Consider the following 17134-nt stretch of genomic DNA (forward strand, 5'->3'; position numbering starts at 1 on the left):
AGAGCAATCATGTACAAAATTCACATAACAATGCAATGTTTACATCAATGGCATGTGAATAGTTCAACAGTGAATTTGACCTCAGCACTTTGGTTGCTTTAAACCCTGGAGTTTTAAACTTATTTTATGACTGAAAAATAAAAAAAATTCTAGATAAAAGTATATGAGGTTTATTTCTGATGTAATGACAACTCAGGATTATGTATTCTTGACAATTGTTGACTCTGATCAGAAGTCATGTATCCCATGAATGGAAACCAGTTAGAATATACCATTTCAGACTTTGGCAGTCAGGGTGCATGGCAACATGATTGTGTTATACAGGCAGCATTTCAAGCCCATTTGATAATTCCTGATAAAACTTTCACAGCATTACCCTTGTGAGCTTAGAACAAAATGTATCTAATATTTCAATTCTGCCCTCAGTGATTTAAAAGCAGCAAAATACTGATGTTAACCACTCTACATCGGCTAATTGTGACCCTGGCATCTGAGCTATATCTGGTTACAATAACTAAAAATCCCTTTTTTCTGGAGAATCATTTGTTTATTTATTTATTTAGTGGGTTACATGGTTATTTCTGATGTACTGGCAACTTATTAAAACCATATACTGCACTAATGCTGTGTTTTTGTCCTGAGCAAAAGTCATGCATTCTCGCAATGAAAACTGACTAAAATGTGTCATGCCACACTATGATGGTAAAATACATGTGCATGCCATGACTGGTATTGGCATTTTTGGGGCCCCCAGCAAGTACCAAGTTGGGGGCCCCTTAGACACTTCCAATTTAAGTATAACGCTGTTAGTTCTAACCCCTCCTAAGCAACCTGTTAGTTCAGGCTGCAGTTTTTTTAGGAGTAATATGCACAGACTGAGTTGCAGCTACAATGCTCTTATATAATGACAGGAATGTGTACTACACCATGTTGGTCTCATAGATGAACATTCACAGTGACTGGCATTTAATTGTAGCAATGATTCATTACAACAACTCTATGTACAGGCCTGGACCGCTGTTTTACAACCCCCTCCCACACACACACACAAGCATCCTCCAGTGGTCCCCTCTGTTTTCCCCTATCCCAAGCTCCCACACCATGTGCTTTACTTCTTTCTGCTTTTTCTCACATTTTGTCATACTCTTCAGCATTTTCAAGAAGCCATGACTCTCTGCATGTGCTGATGTGCATTTTAAAGTTTTTTTTTCTCTTTACACAAATTTTTCATTTGGTGATATATTGAACAGAGTTTAACACTATAATTAATGAAATAAATTCGGTGTTGCTGTTCAACTTTAGTTTTCCTTGCATCCTTTCAACTCACCTTACCTGGCCAAGATAGCACATCAATGACCATTGCAAAATAATACAGTTAAGCCAGTGCCCCTGAAGTCATAGAATTACAGATGCTCTGAGGTGTGTTTTACAGCATTTTCCCAACCATTTAATACAACATTGACCTGAACAAAATCTATGAGTAAGAAAAGAGTTTTGGTCTTATGATTTTTTCAAGGAAGACAAAATTTGTACCCAAGCTGTCCCTGTTTATGCAGGACAGTCCCTATTTGAGCATTTGCATCCTGCAGAAATATTTGAAAAGTACTGAATGCCCTGAGAGTTTAGGACTGAAAATATTTCATAAGTTTCCTTTAATTGTTACATAAAGTAATTGCTTTGTTTTTGAAACACATAAATATTATAAGAAACAACCACAGACAAAGAACACATTGTCAGCATGGAGAAATAAAAGTTCAGTTTAATTCCAAAGATAGAAACAATGCTTCAAGCCAAAAGTGAGCGCTTTCGTCTCCTGCTATGGAGACTTCTTCAGACTAGTCTGAAGAAGTCTCCATAGCAGGAGACAAAAGCGCTCACTTTTAGCTTGAAGCATTGTTTCTATCTGTGGAATTAAACTGAACTTTTATTTCTCCGTGCTGACAACGTGTTCTTTGTCTGTGGATATTTCAAGTTAATAGCATGCTGCTGTTTTGGTTTATTATAATAAACAACACAAACAAATAAAGCTGTATAAGAATTAACTTTTAGTTTTGCAACACAACAGCAACAACAACAACAACAAAACATTTAAGTCTAGTCCTTTGCATTGGTTGTGGGTATGGTTTATCATGCAAAATATTATGTTTCCATAAAAAATGTCTCACTTTGGACAACTGAAAAGGTGGCAACCCTAGTTTAAAACTGACAAAATTTCATCTCACAATCAACAAACAGGACATTTGTTTGTGAGAATACATACATTCTGCCTAAGAATACTCCTGCCTCCCTACCCCCCCCCCCTCAAAAAAAGACAGTCTGCCTCTGCATCCCTCCACCACCCCTCCTTTCCTTGATTGGGAAGAAAGCAAATGTTCATAAGGTTACAGTCTTGTATTTCAAGTGACTGCTATCATGCACATACACAGCATGCTTCCTCACTCCTCACCCCTACCTCCCAATGCAGCTAACTGTATGTGTGACTGATGTGTGAATGGTAGAAAAGTAAAGCAGTAATAATTACAGTAATGAATTCTACTTTGTTGCTCCTAGACAGTGCACTGCCCCTACCCAAGCTATAGTAACTTTCTTTGTACACATCTAAGGCTTTGTGTGCAAAGCCAGATCATGGTCAAATGTTCAAGCAAAGTCTTAGGCAGGGTAATAGACCAGGGATCCCCTTGCAGCCATTCTAGTGTCCCATTCTTAGTCTGTCTCTGCCCACTTACCATAAACACTGTTCAAACTGTCAGTGTGGAAACTATTTTCTTCTTTACTTTTACAATGCTTGCATAGATTTGATTTCAGTCCAGTATTTCAGATTTTACAGCATAAACCCTAATGATTTTTTGCTAAGGAAAACATAACATTCCAATGACATGCATCTGGAGTGTTTCTCCCCAGGACTCCACTGAAAATGGGCTCTGTCCTATTCAGACTTTCCCAGTAAACAAATGTTAAATAAATAAACAAATATTACATAAATGAATAACAAAATAGTTTCACATTGAAAACAGACTTAAAATGCGCAATAGTAAACTTCTCTTCCTTTGAACTCACATTCATTGAAAATGCGTCTGGCCAGTGGTGGATCATATGTACATTTATATCCACAGAAATCCACCAAATTCAACAATTACAGCAGCTTTGCTGACTACATTCTTCTCAGATGTCTGTGTCAAAGATTAACAACAATAACAATGTCACATATTTCAGATTTGTTTCACACAGCACAGTAGCCAAATTGTTCTAGCTTAATTCCCACACACACACACACACACACACACACACACACACACACACACACACACACACACACACACACACACACACACACACACACACACACACACACACACACACACACACACACACACTCTCTAGTCCTACAAAACTAGATTATTGATTGTTTAAAAATGAACAGATAAGAGCATAAGGTACTTTTATCCACAAAGAGCCCCCCACAAATATAACCACTTTGTCTACTGTGTGCATCGATTATTGTGATGAAGAAATAAATGACATGTACTTTATTTGTAGCTTTGGATAAACTACATGAAATTGTATAAAGATCACTAGCACCATACCTAAAATCCAGTTACATGTAACACATTTTAAATAGAAGAATACTTACAAGATCATTCAAAATATCAACCACCTGAACACATGCTAAGTCAATATACACAATCTCTGCAGAACTAAAAATCATCCGAATAATCCCAAATTAAAGAGGACTATTCTAATGCAGAGGTTGCTGCTAGCAAACAGCTTTGTATTAAGTTATCAGCAACAGCATATATGTCATCAGTGTTTTTAATAATAGTGTCACCATTGTATTTTAAAGACTGTAGAAAATGATGTTACTTTATGAAAATGTGGTATAGGGACATCATAAGTAAGTTGCCTTTAGTCTTCCTTAGAATATGTTTCTTCCATGGCTGCTGGCTGCTGCAACAATCAGGTCCTTGCTTCACTGAAGTGGACCTGACGTTGTGCAGGTTTTAGCTGATATCACAAGAAGCTGCAGACAAAGGGGAAAAAAACACAAAATAGGCAGCAAGGAGGAGTGAGAAACCCATGGCTACCTGTGTGAGAGTTGACTACACAAGTGGGAGCCTTTGTATGTGGGGAAATAATTGGGGCTCCCCACAGCTGCTTGTTTGATGAGTGCCTAATGCCAGCAATGGTGTGTGCTTATACCTACAAGGCTGCACTTTAAAGCTCTTTAATAATTTTTCATAAAAAAAAAAAAAAAATCACAGGTCTATCCCTGGAACATCAAATACAATATGCTTACGACTGTAATTCGACAATATAATATTTAAATGCAGATCACTGCTGAATCTGACTGCACCTCTTTAACTGCTAAAGATGATGATGCTTGAGTCTTGACATATTACAGATAATTATTTTTTCTAAGAAATATCTGTGTTTTTAATTCTGATAAAATTAATCCTCAATAACAGCATACTGTAAAGCAGTGTTTATTCTACAGTTTGAGCAGATGTCATATAATCTCCATTAATGGAAGCTGAGTAAAATGTAAAATGTAAGATTGTGACAGTGAAAGGCTACATTTCACACCAATATATAAAAGGCCACAACCCAAGCCTCTTTGAAAGTTCATAATAACATTTTCACAAAACTGTAATAATACACTTAAGTTCAAAATACACATAAGAATTCAATTCCATCATTAAGAATTTAAATGCAGATACACTTTGAATTTAACCCCATAAGTTATTTCAGACTATGGGATTTGAGCAATGGTAAGCTATAACTTTTTTCTTGAGAAGGGTATAAGATTGTTACTTCTGGTGTAATTAAAACTCACTAAAGATATATTCTTGAGCAGTGTTTTAGCCAAAGCCATATACCTATCAGTGAAAACTAAGCAAAATTGACCATATCTGACAATGGCAGTAGAATGATTATGTATGACAATATTTAAAGAGCAGTATTTCAAATCACAGTGAAAATTCTTAACTAAACATTAGGGAATTGTTTTTGGAAGCTGATATCTCAAATACACCACTATAAAGGATTTAAATGCAGCTTTGGGATATATTTGACATATTACTTTGGCAATGAGCCACAAAATGCTGCAGCTGAAAAAAAAAGAAAACAATTTTCTGGTGAAATATATATAATCTAAACTCAAAAATATCTAAACACATAATTTTGACAAAAGATCTAAACTCAAAACTATCTAAATACAAAATATCAACAAAATCAAAGTCATACCAAGGAAGGGTTTATGCCCTTTCCCCACTCCTGTGTGACCTGAGAGCTGGTATATATAATATGTAGGGAGTTAAGTGTGCAACCCTCACCTGGGGTGCAGAGGGGTTCCCTCCTTACAAATGCATTGCTTTTTGGATGTGGTCAGATTTAATCGAGATTGCCACTATTTTTTATTTAAATATATATACAGAGAGAAAGATCTATTTATTGGCATTTGTTTCCTTGAAATTCCAACTGAGTAGTGCTGTTTTTCAGCAGATGGCTAGGGATACAGATATATAGATACAGATATAGATATATTCTTGTATAATGATAACTCTATTGCTTCAGATATATTGCTTGCTAGTGTTATATTTTGCATTCAAAGTGGAAGCCATGTATCCTTCACAAATGGAAATAACAAGTAAAATTCAAAATATCAGACCATGAACCTTAGATCCCTGGATCTAGTAACTATGTATAAAAGGCTATATGTTAGTTCCTTTTTAAAGGGTCACAGTACAATTTACATGGAATTAAAATTGTATACTCAAACATTAAATACATCTAAGACTGCAATTCTGCCATCAGTGATGTAAACACAGCTCAGTCCTACATTTGGCCACACTTCTTTGGTTGCTTCAGATCATGAAATTTGGACCAAGTCATATTACAACTGGGGCATGTCACATTATTAAACTGAAAAGTTAAGAACCCTTGCATTTAGTATATATTTATAAAAGATCATATGCCATTTAGGAGATTTAATAATACATTTATCAGAAAACTATATTAGGATACTCAAGCATAAAATGTACCTAAGGCTTCTACCATTAAGGATTTAAATGCAACTTAAAGCTGAATTTGACTCCATCAGTTTGGATGCTTCAGGCCATGGCATTTCATTTTATAAATGAAAAATCTTTTTTTTCCAGAGAAATATAGCCATCTAGTGGTGTAAACGTTGACTCTATATTATTGCCACTGTTGAGGTGACACTCCAACCCCATGTGCAAAAATGGGAAAAAAAGGTTGTAGATAGATCTATGTATATAGATAGACAGATATCGATATCTAAGTATATCTATGTATGGATCTACTTCAAAGGATCGAAATTCCTGAACATCAAACTTCTGATCACTGAAGGCCAGAAGATCGAAAGTTTTGAAATATCAAACTTATGAAAAAAATCTAAAACATGAAAACTTCATAGTTCACATTTTTGTAGGGGGAAAGCCCCTTGCATCCCCCATATCCCCTGCTACTTAAATATACCAACTCTGAGATTGCACAAAGTGAAGAGAACAGTAAAGTTTTCATTCTGCACTGTACAATAATCTCCATTTAAAAGGCTCAGTATTTCAAAACTTCAGTCATCTAGTCTTTACTGATCAGTGATTCAATGTTCTGAAATGTTGGTCCTTTGAAGGGGATCCATGCCTATAAGTATGGGTAATCAGAATGATGGTCACTCAGTGTCAATCTCTGATATTTGAGTGTGATAAAAGATAAAGAAGGTAATAGAAGCAAGTATATATTTCATATTATTGCTCCCAGAGTTATATTGTCCCCCAGATCAATTCAATAACCAGTTAACAGTGATCTTGTAAATGCCCTTTACTTTCAAGCACTATCTGCCCACAAAAAATAGCTGTCACACAGAAATATAGTCACTTTCTATTTACATCCTATTGCATGATTACTAAAGAGGTGAAAGACATAATTACCACAGTAATGTTTTTCAGGTTTTTGGTCTCAGACACACACATCAATCCCACCAATAAGCCATAGCCAATCTTTTAATAGTAATCAAATAATTTTCATTTACTTTCTCACACAGGCTGCTCCCAAAAAGTAAGAATTTTTTTGGAATACTTATGATGTCTGATTGTGAAGAAAGTAAAATATATAATTGTTACAGTAATGTATTTTAACTTGTTCTCAAACACATATGCCACCTCTGATTAGTCGCATCAATGATAATTTAAAAGTGATCATGTCCTTGGCTTTCAAACATCACATGCTACTCCCCAAAAAAGATGATCTCTGATGTCTGATTATGAAGAATGTGAGGAAAATAATGTCCAGGGTAATATAGTTCAACTTGCATGTGTCAGTTTCAGTTTGACAATGAGTGCAGTAATTTCAAAAAAAAAAAAAAGGGAAAAGTGGATCAGCTGAATCATTGTTATATAAAGTGCATGCTGTTATCACTGCACACAGATGTATTCATTTATATATTTGTTACTTACCAAAATAAAAAAAAAAACTAGAAAGATCTTCAGCTGCTATTGGGTCCTCCAGTTACAGGAGTAGAGATTACAGATGGTGCATTAAGATTATTTGCTTGGAGCAACCATTTCCAAATTCTTACCTCACGGCATGACAAGATGTGGAATGTATTTCATCAATTCAATGGCATAGGTGGATAAAGTCATGAATTCAGCACTGACAGGTATGACTATTAGCCAGGCACTGAACAAGTAGTTATGGGTGTTAGAAAGGTATGATGAGGTACTTCTTGCTCACTTCTGGAGGTGGGAGGGTCTGGCAGATGCGCTGGTGGCAGTCCAAAATAATACCTATGATGTAGTCAATAATCAAGAACAGGATCTGTCAGTAGAAATGTGGTCATGGCATTGAGAACATGTTAATGTTAATGCTAATGCAGTAATAATTTCCTTGCAATATTCATTGCACTTTCACTTTAAATACTCATTCAGCATGTATGCTACAAGGAAACAACTATCTTTCATGATGTAGGACTAATGACATTTCCAAGCCTTAAAATTAGGGATGAGAAAATGAAATTTTGTCATTCCCACAGAGCAGATGCAATTCTATCCAGTCTATTAAGCAGGGATTAAAAAAATAGAGCTGGATTGGCTAGTGTTAAGTGAATAGCCAAGGCATCAAATTCCTTAAAGATGCACTTTGCGGTTCTGTTTTTCCCACTTTAGTTGGAACTTGTAGGGTAATTATTTTACTAGTATGATTAGTACATTAATAAACTAATTGCATTTAAAGTTCTCAGTAAATATTTAATTATGTGTGCATTTATTTATTAATTTATTTTTAATTTCTGGTTTCTACTCATTTTAAATGCATAAAGGTAGTGTAAAAAGCAGTTACCACAGCAACTGCAGTGTTGGCTATTATCCATGGTGCTGAAATAACTTCAAATTTGTAGTTACAAGTCTCTACAAAAAGATAAGGGTTTTATTAGTGACTCTGTTATCCCAGCCATTCTGTTAAAACCCCAATCATTTATATTTCACATTTAGACATGTAAGGGTCTCTTTTTAAAAACTCAAGGCTTAATTGTCCTTTTTCAGACAATAAATTGTTATCGTGATTTTGCTCTGGAGCTTCCTGGTCAGATTTTTTTGTATATTTTATCCCACACTAAAACATCTCAAATAATTGCCAACACTGCACTCTCCCATATCAGTCTTTAGATATACTAGCCACCTCCCTAAGCCACATAGATACATTTCCTCCCGCAATCTCACCAACTGTAACCCTGAAATATTTAATTTCCTTATATCCAAAGTAAACTGGAACTTCCTTACCCAGCTCCCACTCAGTGAAGCTGTCCAAGCTTTCAACAAAATTTTCCTTGATATCTTAAACTCTATAGCACCAACTAGAAAAATAAGGATAAAAGCAAATATATTCCCCTGGCTATCCAAATCTACCTGTATTCTTATGAAAGCTAGAGATAGAGCCTGGAAAACATGGTTACAAACTAAAGACCCACTCCACCTGCAAAGATATAAAGAACAAAGAAATCAGGTCAAACAACTCATCAATAAAGACAAAAATAATTTCTACCACAACCCTCCTACCACTCTAAAAGCCATCCCAAAAACATTTTGGAATGCAGTAAACCAAATACTACATCCTGGTAATCCTACCTCACCTAACCCATGCCCCGACAAATCACCTAATGAAACTGCTAACACCTTCAATGCCTACTTCATAGAATCTATAGCTAAGCTTTTTAATCCCAACCACTCTAGTGCTACCCCTCCAAACTGCCATAAAACGTCTTCCATAGAAAACTCTCCTAAGACCTTCTCCCTCAAACCTGTGCCCACCTCCTACATAAAAACTCTGCATTCTAGACTAAAACCATGCTCTGTATCTGCTGACAACATCCCATCCTACTTTCTTCAGATTGCTGCTCATTCTCTTGATCTGCCTATATCTATCATTATTAATAGTTCTATATCAGAATCTCAAGTCCCAGCTATCTGGAAACAATTCTACACCCTACCTATTCATGAAGGAGGTAACTCTGCTGAAATCTCAAATTTCAGACCTATTGCTATTCTGTCCCCTCTTTCTAAAATCTTAGAGAAATGCATACACACACAGGTTATTCAACACCTCTTACATGAAAAACTGCTCACTCCAACACAGCGTGGATTCTGACCTAAGCATAGCACTACTACTGCCCTTCTCTCCTTCCTTAACACTATCTCCTGAGCCAAAGATAACCATAAACTCATCTCCTGTTTATTCATTGATCTCTCAAAAGCCTTTGATACTGTTTCACACTCTCTGCTACTTAAGAAACTAACTGAACTTAATTTCTCTACTGACACTGTAGCATGGTTCTCTAGCTACCTCGCTGATAGACTTCAATATGTCAGATGGTACTCTGCACTATCTTCTAATCTTCCAGTTAAAATGGGGGTTCCCCAAGGATCCATTCTCAGCCCACTACTTTTTAATATCTTTACCAACTTACTTCATTCCTCCTGTCCACACTCTTCTGTTGTCCAATACGCTGATGACTCCAGTCATAACCATAGCTAAATCCCCCTCTGAACTCCTGGCTGCCACCCAATCTTCCTTTACTTCAGTAGAGATATGGCTCTCCAACAGTCAGCTCATCCTTAACCCAAAAAAAACAAAACTGCTACTCTTTCTCCCTAAAACAGCCAATCATATCAAAGCTTCTTTTTGTATAATGTCTCAAACTAATACCCTAATTCTAGTAGACTCAAGTACAAAACTCCTAGGTGTTACCATTGATGACCAACTGAAATTCGACCATCACATTAATAATTGCATCAAAAAAAATTCATCAGAAGCTAGGACTCCTATATAGAAACAAAAAATTTCTCTCCCATGAAGCTCGAACCACACTTACACATGCTTACCTTCTACCTTGCTTAACTTATTGCTCCCAAATCCTTACTAATCTAAACTCTACTCTACTATCAAAGCTTGAATCGACATACCACAATATTGCTAGATTTGGAGCTCAACAAACCTATAAATTCCACCACTAGCTATCCATGAAACACTTAAACTGGCTAGAACTACCCCACCTACTTCAGTTCACACAGCTTCAAACCATACACTCAATTTTGTACCAGCCAGAATACTGTCCTACCTTGTCTTCTCTTATATCTAACTACTCACCAGTTAGAACTCTCAGGAGTTCATCCCTTGATCTATCACATATCTATAAACCCAAATCTAAATCAGGTCAAAACATATACAGCTACTACCCTCAAGCTCAATGCTAAAAAGTGCAGTGTCATCCACTTTGGTAAAAACTCTGTACCCATGAACTACCACATAGGCAGCAGTCTACTTAACACCGGATGCATGATAAGAGACCTTGGGACACAGGTGGACAATAATCTCTCCTTTGATAGTCACATTGCCACAATAGTCAGGAAGTCCTTCTACGTGGCACACCTCATCATAAAAGGGTTCTCATCCAGGAAAAAGATGTTATTGTTCCCCTCTACTCGTCACTCATTAGATCCATTATAGAGTACAACGCCCCTTTTGGAATGTACCTCACAAGACATCTGCAGCAGCTGGAAAGGCCACAGAAGTACCTCACAAAGAGGATTACTGGCCTCAAACAAATGCCCTACACTGACCACCTCAAAAAACTCCAGCTTTACTCCATAGCATATTGCCTACTCCAAGGTGATCTCTGCCTAACATATAAAGCTATGTCAAGCCCAGAGCTGTTGGACATGCTACACCTAAAGAAATCCCAGTCCCTCCGAGCTACATGCTCTAGGGACCTAAACCTTGTCACAACAATAAACAGGACATGCTGGAGGGATAGATTCCTGTCCCAGAGACTTCCCATACTCTGGAACAAGCTACCCATCTATGTCAAACAAAGTTCTTCATTAGCATTCTTCAATAAAAATCTTGATGAGTGGATGGGAAATAGACCCTGGGGATCACTTCTGTGTCTCTTCTGGAAAATGGCACAGGAAAATAACTTTCTTGGGTGGCGTAAGCTATGGAACCTTGCTAGCTAGGCTTACGTAGGCCCTTGGGCCAATAGCCTAGTACCTACCTATGACCATACGAACCTATGGCTTAGAACAAGCTCCCTCCGAAAATCAGAAATCTGACAAATCCCAAACAATTTAAGTTTGCTACAAAAGAATACTACAAACAGCAATGGATCTGCCATTGCTCTCATCCTCCCTGACTACAACCATTCAACTAACATACTTCCTTCTACCACTATTGTCATCTGATCTACCTACCTTCTCCTAGTCCTTCCTTCCTCCTTGTCAGTCATCTACAGATTCCCTTATCCTACTTCTTCCCTCACCCTCCTTCCTACTATCTATACACCTCCTCTCGCCTCTACTTCTCTGAAATTGTTACTTATTAAGTTCTTCATACATTAGCCTACTCTCTGTTGTCACCTTTCTCCATGTATTATCATCTGAACAGAATGTGCCTTACCCTAGAATTACCATATATATGTTTTTTTTTTGCTTATTCAAACATGCATGTACAACAATCTTATGTTTGTCAATGTTAAAATACTTAGTGTTTCTAGTCTTTTATACCAGTTTGTATAACATTAGCTTATTTTTACTGTATGATGGAGTTTTTCTCCCCGTGACTCTGCTGAAAAAGGGCTATGGCTCAGTCAGACATACCCGGTCAACAAATGTAAAATAAATAAATAAATAAACAACTAAATCATGTTGTGTAATTTTGTGTCAAATGTTGATATCACACATTGACAGGGAAAACATCTTTTCATTAAGTAACACAGTGATGGGGATCACAGTTCATTAGGCATTATCCAAAATAAATAAATACTCTGTAATTAAAGTATTAGTAAATCTCGACACAAACCTGGCTTTCACCTGAAATATGTCCCTTACATCACTGCATGGTCTTTTTACTTTATGTTCTAATTGTCCATTAAGCCAGTTTTTCAGACTGTTTCAACAGCTTCCACTATAAAAATGCAGGTTCCAATAACAACTGTTAATTAAAAAATGGTTCTGGTTATTTATTTATTTATTTATTTATTTATTTGCAGTTGTTTAACCAGGATAGTCCATTGGGCCCAAGGAACCCGCTTTCAATGGAGTCCTGGGGAGAAAAGCTCCACATACAGATTATACAAAGATTAAGTTCCACACATAGATTACATGAAGATTACAGAGTAACATTATACAATTTCAGGTTATAATCAGGTCAAATATATTTTAATCAAAAGTAAGTAATGCAATAGTATTTAATGTAGAATTTTTTTTTTTTTTTTGTTACTTAATTACATTTTAAGGCAACATTCTATGCTATCAATGTTCAGTGTAACACTCCACATGATAAACACTGAAACTGATAGAAATAAAATAAAAAGTTAATTGCATTTACTTTGGTGGACATATTTTCAAAGCTTTGGCAGTTTTCAGTATGTTGACATTTGTTGCAACAATTTCATTCATTTAAAATTTCATAAGAATGATTTATTGACTGATATGTCTATGTATAGTTGATTAACATTATACATCCCCAAAAATAGATTTTAAAATCACATTTGCAGTTCTATAACCAAATCATAGATTGTATTCATAATATAGAAATACAACAAGATAGACAGATGAAAATCCAATAAAAAATGATTGACTACCACCACCAAACTTATATGTCTGCATTTCATCTGACAAATAAATCCTAATAATGCTGTGAGTGCCGAATGTAATATCATTCAGATTAGAAAGCAACCACTGTTCAGACATCTTGATATGTATTTATTGTTGACAAATACTTGATGTCTTTGTTTCTAAAGACACTATTCTTTGGTAAGTGATTAATGAAGAAGTGTAGTTGTTTTTCTTTAAAAGCAGCCTATGAGTGTTTGTTCCATTTAAGTGACATGCTTAAAAGTCCACATTGCAGATGTATATGTTAGAAATAGATGTAAGATTTAAATATGTAATTCATTCATATATTTTTCTTTAACAGTTAGAATTACATTTTCATGTCAACTACAAATTAGTAGAAAATTATTAGTGAATATTAAAAGTAAGATTATACTGCCTAAAAGTTTTCATTAAAAGTTAATACAAATTTCAATGTGGGGAGAACTGTTCTAGCCCACTATTTATCCATACACTTTGTGCAATGTGCACACCTGGAATTCTCCTCCCTTAGCAACTATACTGCACTGTTCTTGGAAATGGTTGGCTGTTGGTAGTAAACGATTGTCACACTATCTACACATATAATATCCTAACAATGAGCCACATATAAAAGGTATAATAATACATATCTGGTATGCTATGTAGATAAATTATTTTTAATATACAATTTCAGCACGTCACCTTTACTCTTGGTATGTTACAAACTCTATCTACACATTTGGTGAGCTATCAAAGCTACTAAAACTCTTCATTACCAAATTCAATAAATAAATAAATAAATAAATACAACTTGATATCAACACTAAAGTAAAAGTTGACATAATGTACACAAAACAAAAAAGTGACACCATGTAACAGCCCCCTTTCCCACCAAAGACAACCCGCTGGACTCAGATCTATCCTTAGTTTAATTGAGAATTCATAAATACAATTTAAGCAGTAAGTAAACAAAATGAAACACAAACCCAGTTTTCCATTCACTGCAATGTAAAAAAAAAGAAGCAGTTTTAGACACTGCATATATAGGCAAGTATTAGGCTAACTGCCCTTGTGGGCCATTTTAAGCCTATCCAAGTTCCCTAAAAGATGAGCATTAGTTCCTGAGGTAAACCATCTTAATCATTATGCCAACCCCCACTTTCCTTCTAGAAACACGTTTGCCCACCTAAAGCATCAACCTAAATCCATATTTATGTTTATGTAAAGTAAATTGCTAAAAAAGGCCAAAACACAGACCATCTTTCCAATTCACAATATAAAATAAAATCAATCAATAAATAAATAAATAAATAAAACTTAGGCACTGTGCACACAAAATCCTCATAGGTACTGTATGCACAAAATCCCCATATATACATAGCCAGCATTAGGAACCTGCCGAACCTGAGACCCCGATTATCTCCCCACATATGAGGGCCTCCACATGAAGCAACCGTGGGTTTCTCCATCTCTTCCGCTCCTTGCTTGGTGCCTTGTTTATTTGGCTGTATAGCATCATTGCATGATTCTGCTTTTTGTTTCTGAAAGAACTTGCTTCCTTGACTGCTGCTGCCAATTAGGTCCCTTGCTTCACTTGTAAGCTGCACTCAATCAGGTCCACTTCAGTGAAGCAAGGTAAAATGTTGCACTGGAAATGCATAATGCTTTGGAATTATGCTGAGAGGTTAGGAGATTGGTAGGGGCCGTAAGAATGTTGCACAATGTCCAGATGTTTGTTAGGTTTGGTCTAGTCATCAAAAATGTGGGGTCACGCAATACATGCTACTGCAAAATCTTATTCTAGCATCCTTATTAGTTCATAAGCCTAGTATTTTAAATTCTTAATGTTCATTCTTACTGTTGTGTGGTCTTTATCATGTGTGGGTGTCTATGTCCTCTGTGTGAGTCTGTGTAGCTTTCTGTCTTGTGTCTTTGTCCTGTGTGAGGGAGTCTGTGTGGGTGTCACCTCTGTGGGACTGGCTACCTTGATGCAGTACAAAGGCTTGCCATAATGTAAAAATATTACTACTAAATGCCAGTCAGTGTGTGTGTGTGTGTGTGTGTGTGTGTGTGTGTGTGTGTGTGTGTGTGTGTGTGTGTGTGTGTGTGTGTGTGTGTGTGTGTGTGTGTGTGTGTGTGTGTGTGTGTGTGTGTGTGTGTGTGTGTGTGTGTGTGTGTGTGTGTGTGTGTGTGTGTGTGTATGCATCTGTGAGTGGCTACCTTGCTGTGGTATAGGGACTTGTAGTAATGTAACATTGGTACTAAATGCCAGTCAGTGTGTGAACCTCTGTGTGTGGCTACCTTGCTGTGGTACAGAGGCTTGTCATAATTTATTGGTACTACATTTTATTTATTTTATTTATTTAACATTTGTTGACTGGGAAAGTCCAACTAGGACAGAGCCTATTTTCAGCAGAGGCCTGGGGAGAAATGCTGCAGATGTATGTCTTTGAAATGTAGGAGGAAACCCATGTGAATACAGAGAGGAAATGCAGACAATGCACAGAAGGCACCCCAGCTGAGAATTGAACTGGAGAACCTCTTGCTGTGGGGTGACAATGTTAACCACTGCACCACTGTGCAGTCACAGTCAGTGTTTGTGCGTACCATTGAGAATGGCTACCTTGCTGTGGTACAGGGACTTGTCACAATGTAACATTGGTACTAAATGCCAGTCAGAGTGTACCTTGGTATTTCAAGTCTTTTTAATGGTATGAATATAGTAACACTACTCAGTGATTGTTAAATGGTGCTGCGTGAGGTTGATAGGGAAGGGGTCATGATGACAATGTGGTCACACTTTTTATATTCTCCTGGGTAGGGCCCCCAACTTGACACTTGCTGGGGGCCCCAAAATGCTAACACTGGCCCTGCATATATAGCACCCTTTAATAAAAATACCACCCTTCTAAGTCAACCTCCTATAAACAAAAATAATTGTTACTAAAATTAAAAAAAATCCAGAATGAAAGAAGAGAAAGCTGTAAAAAATACTAACAGCAACTAGAAAACTGGAAAATGTCATGACTAGCAAAAATAGACTTGATTTTTGCCATCTAAACCATCTAAAACATAAGTAAACTATAAAACTACCAAAGCAAAAATCCTAACATAATCCTCATAAACGTTCTAAAAATACATAAAATAAATGAACGTCAAAATCAGGAAATAAAAAATCAACCTTAGCAAATGAAGAAAAATACTCACAATATTGTCCCTGTCTAAACCTCTGTTCAGTAGAAAGTTAGGAGATATACACATCCGATTGAAGTCAAATGGGAAACATTATTCTGCATAAAACACAGGAAAAACAAGACAAACTTATAAATGTAATACACAGGAGTATATGTGTGATAAATGAAGTATCTTAAATCACAGGATTAGAGAACTTGTTCAGTGATTCTACATTCATCACTCATCATGAAACGTATTCCCTTAATCGGCAGCTACAATCTTTTTATGTATCACACACCAAATCCACATTTATGTATATATATGTATATGGATCTAGGACTTATGCACGAATGTGCAAAGTCCCGACTCCATAATCACCTAACATATATGAACGAAAGCGCTTTCACCAAAAAAGTGCTTTCGTTAATATATGTTAAAAAAAAAAAAAAAAAAAAGAAAGAACTCTACGTTTAGGCGGGGGGGGCTTCACCCCCTGCACCCCCCACACACCCCCTACTTTAATATTCTCACTCCGAGACCGCACTACAGTAAGGAAAAGGGAATGTTCCCTTATCCATGCCATAGTGCAGTCTCGCAAACAGGCATACTTATGCAAAAGTGCTTCTTCTGTGAAAAGCACTTTCGCGCAAGTATGCCAAACCAAAATTAGTTTTGGTGATTTTGTCTTCTGGGATTTGAATGGATCCCATGTATATATATATATATATATATATATATATATATATATATATATATACAACACACACACACACACACACACACACACACACACACACACACACACACACACACACACA

The 17134-nt window shown here is 36.4% G+C and overlaps 1 protein-coding gene across 1 annotated transcript in view; it reads right to left on the reverse strand.

Moving 5' to 3' along the window:
* LOC122796412 (C-C chemokine receptor type 5-like) overlaps positions 1-16426 on the reverse strand; it is a 408146-nt gene extending 391720 nt beyond the window's left edge. The window contains exon 1 of the mRNA XM_044064866.1: positions 16350-16426. The gene's annotated coding sequence lies outside the window, so the exon portion shown is untranslated. The remainder of the gene's footprint in view (positions 1-16349) is intronic.
* Positions 16427-17134: the final 708 nt, after the last annotated feature.

This window comes from Protopterus annectens, chromosome 3.part0, assembly GCF_019279795.1.
Source record: "Protopterus annectens isolate FY-2018-M chromosome 3.part0, PAN1.0, whole genome shotgun sequence".
In the NCBI taxonomy this organism is placed as follows: Eukaryota; Metazoa; Chordata; order Ceratodontiformes; family Protopteridae; genus Protopterus; species Protopterus annectens.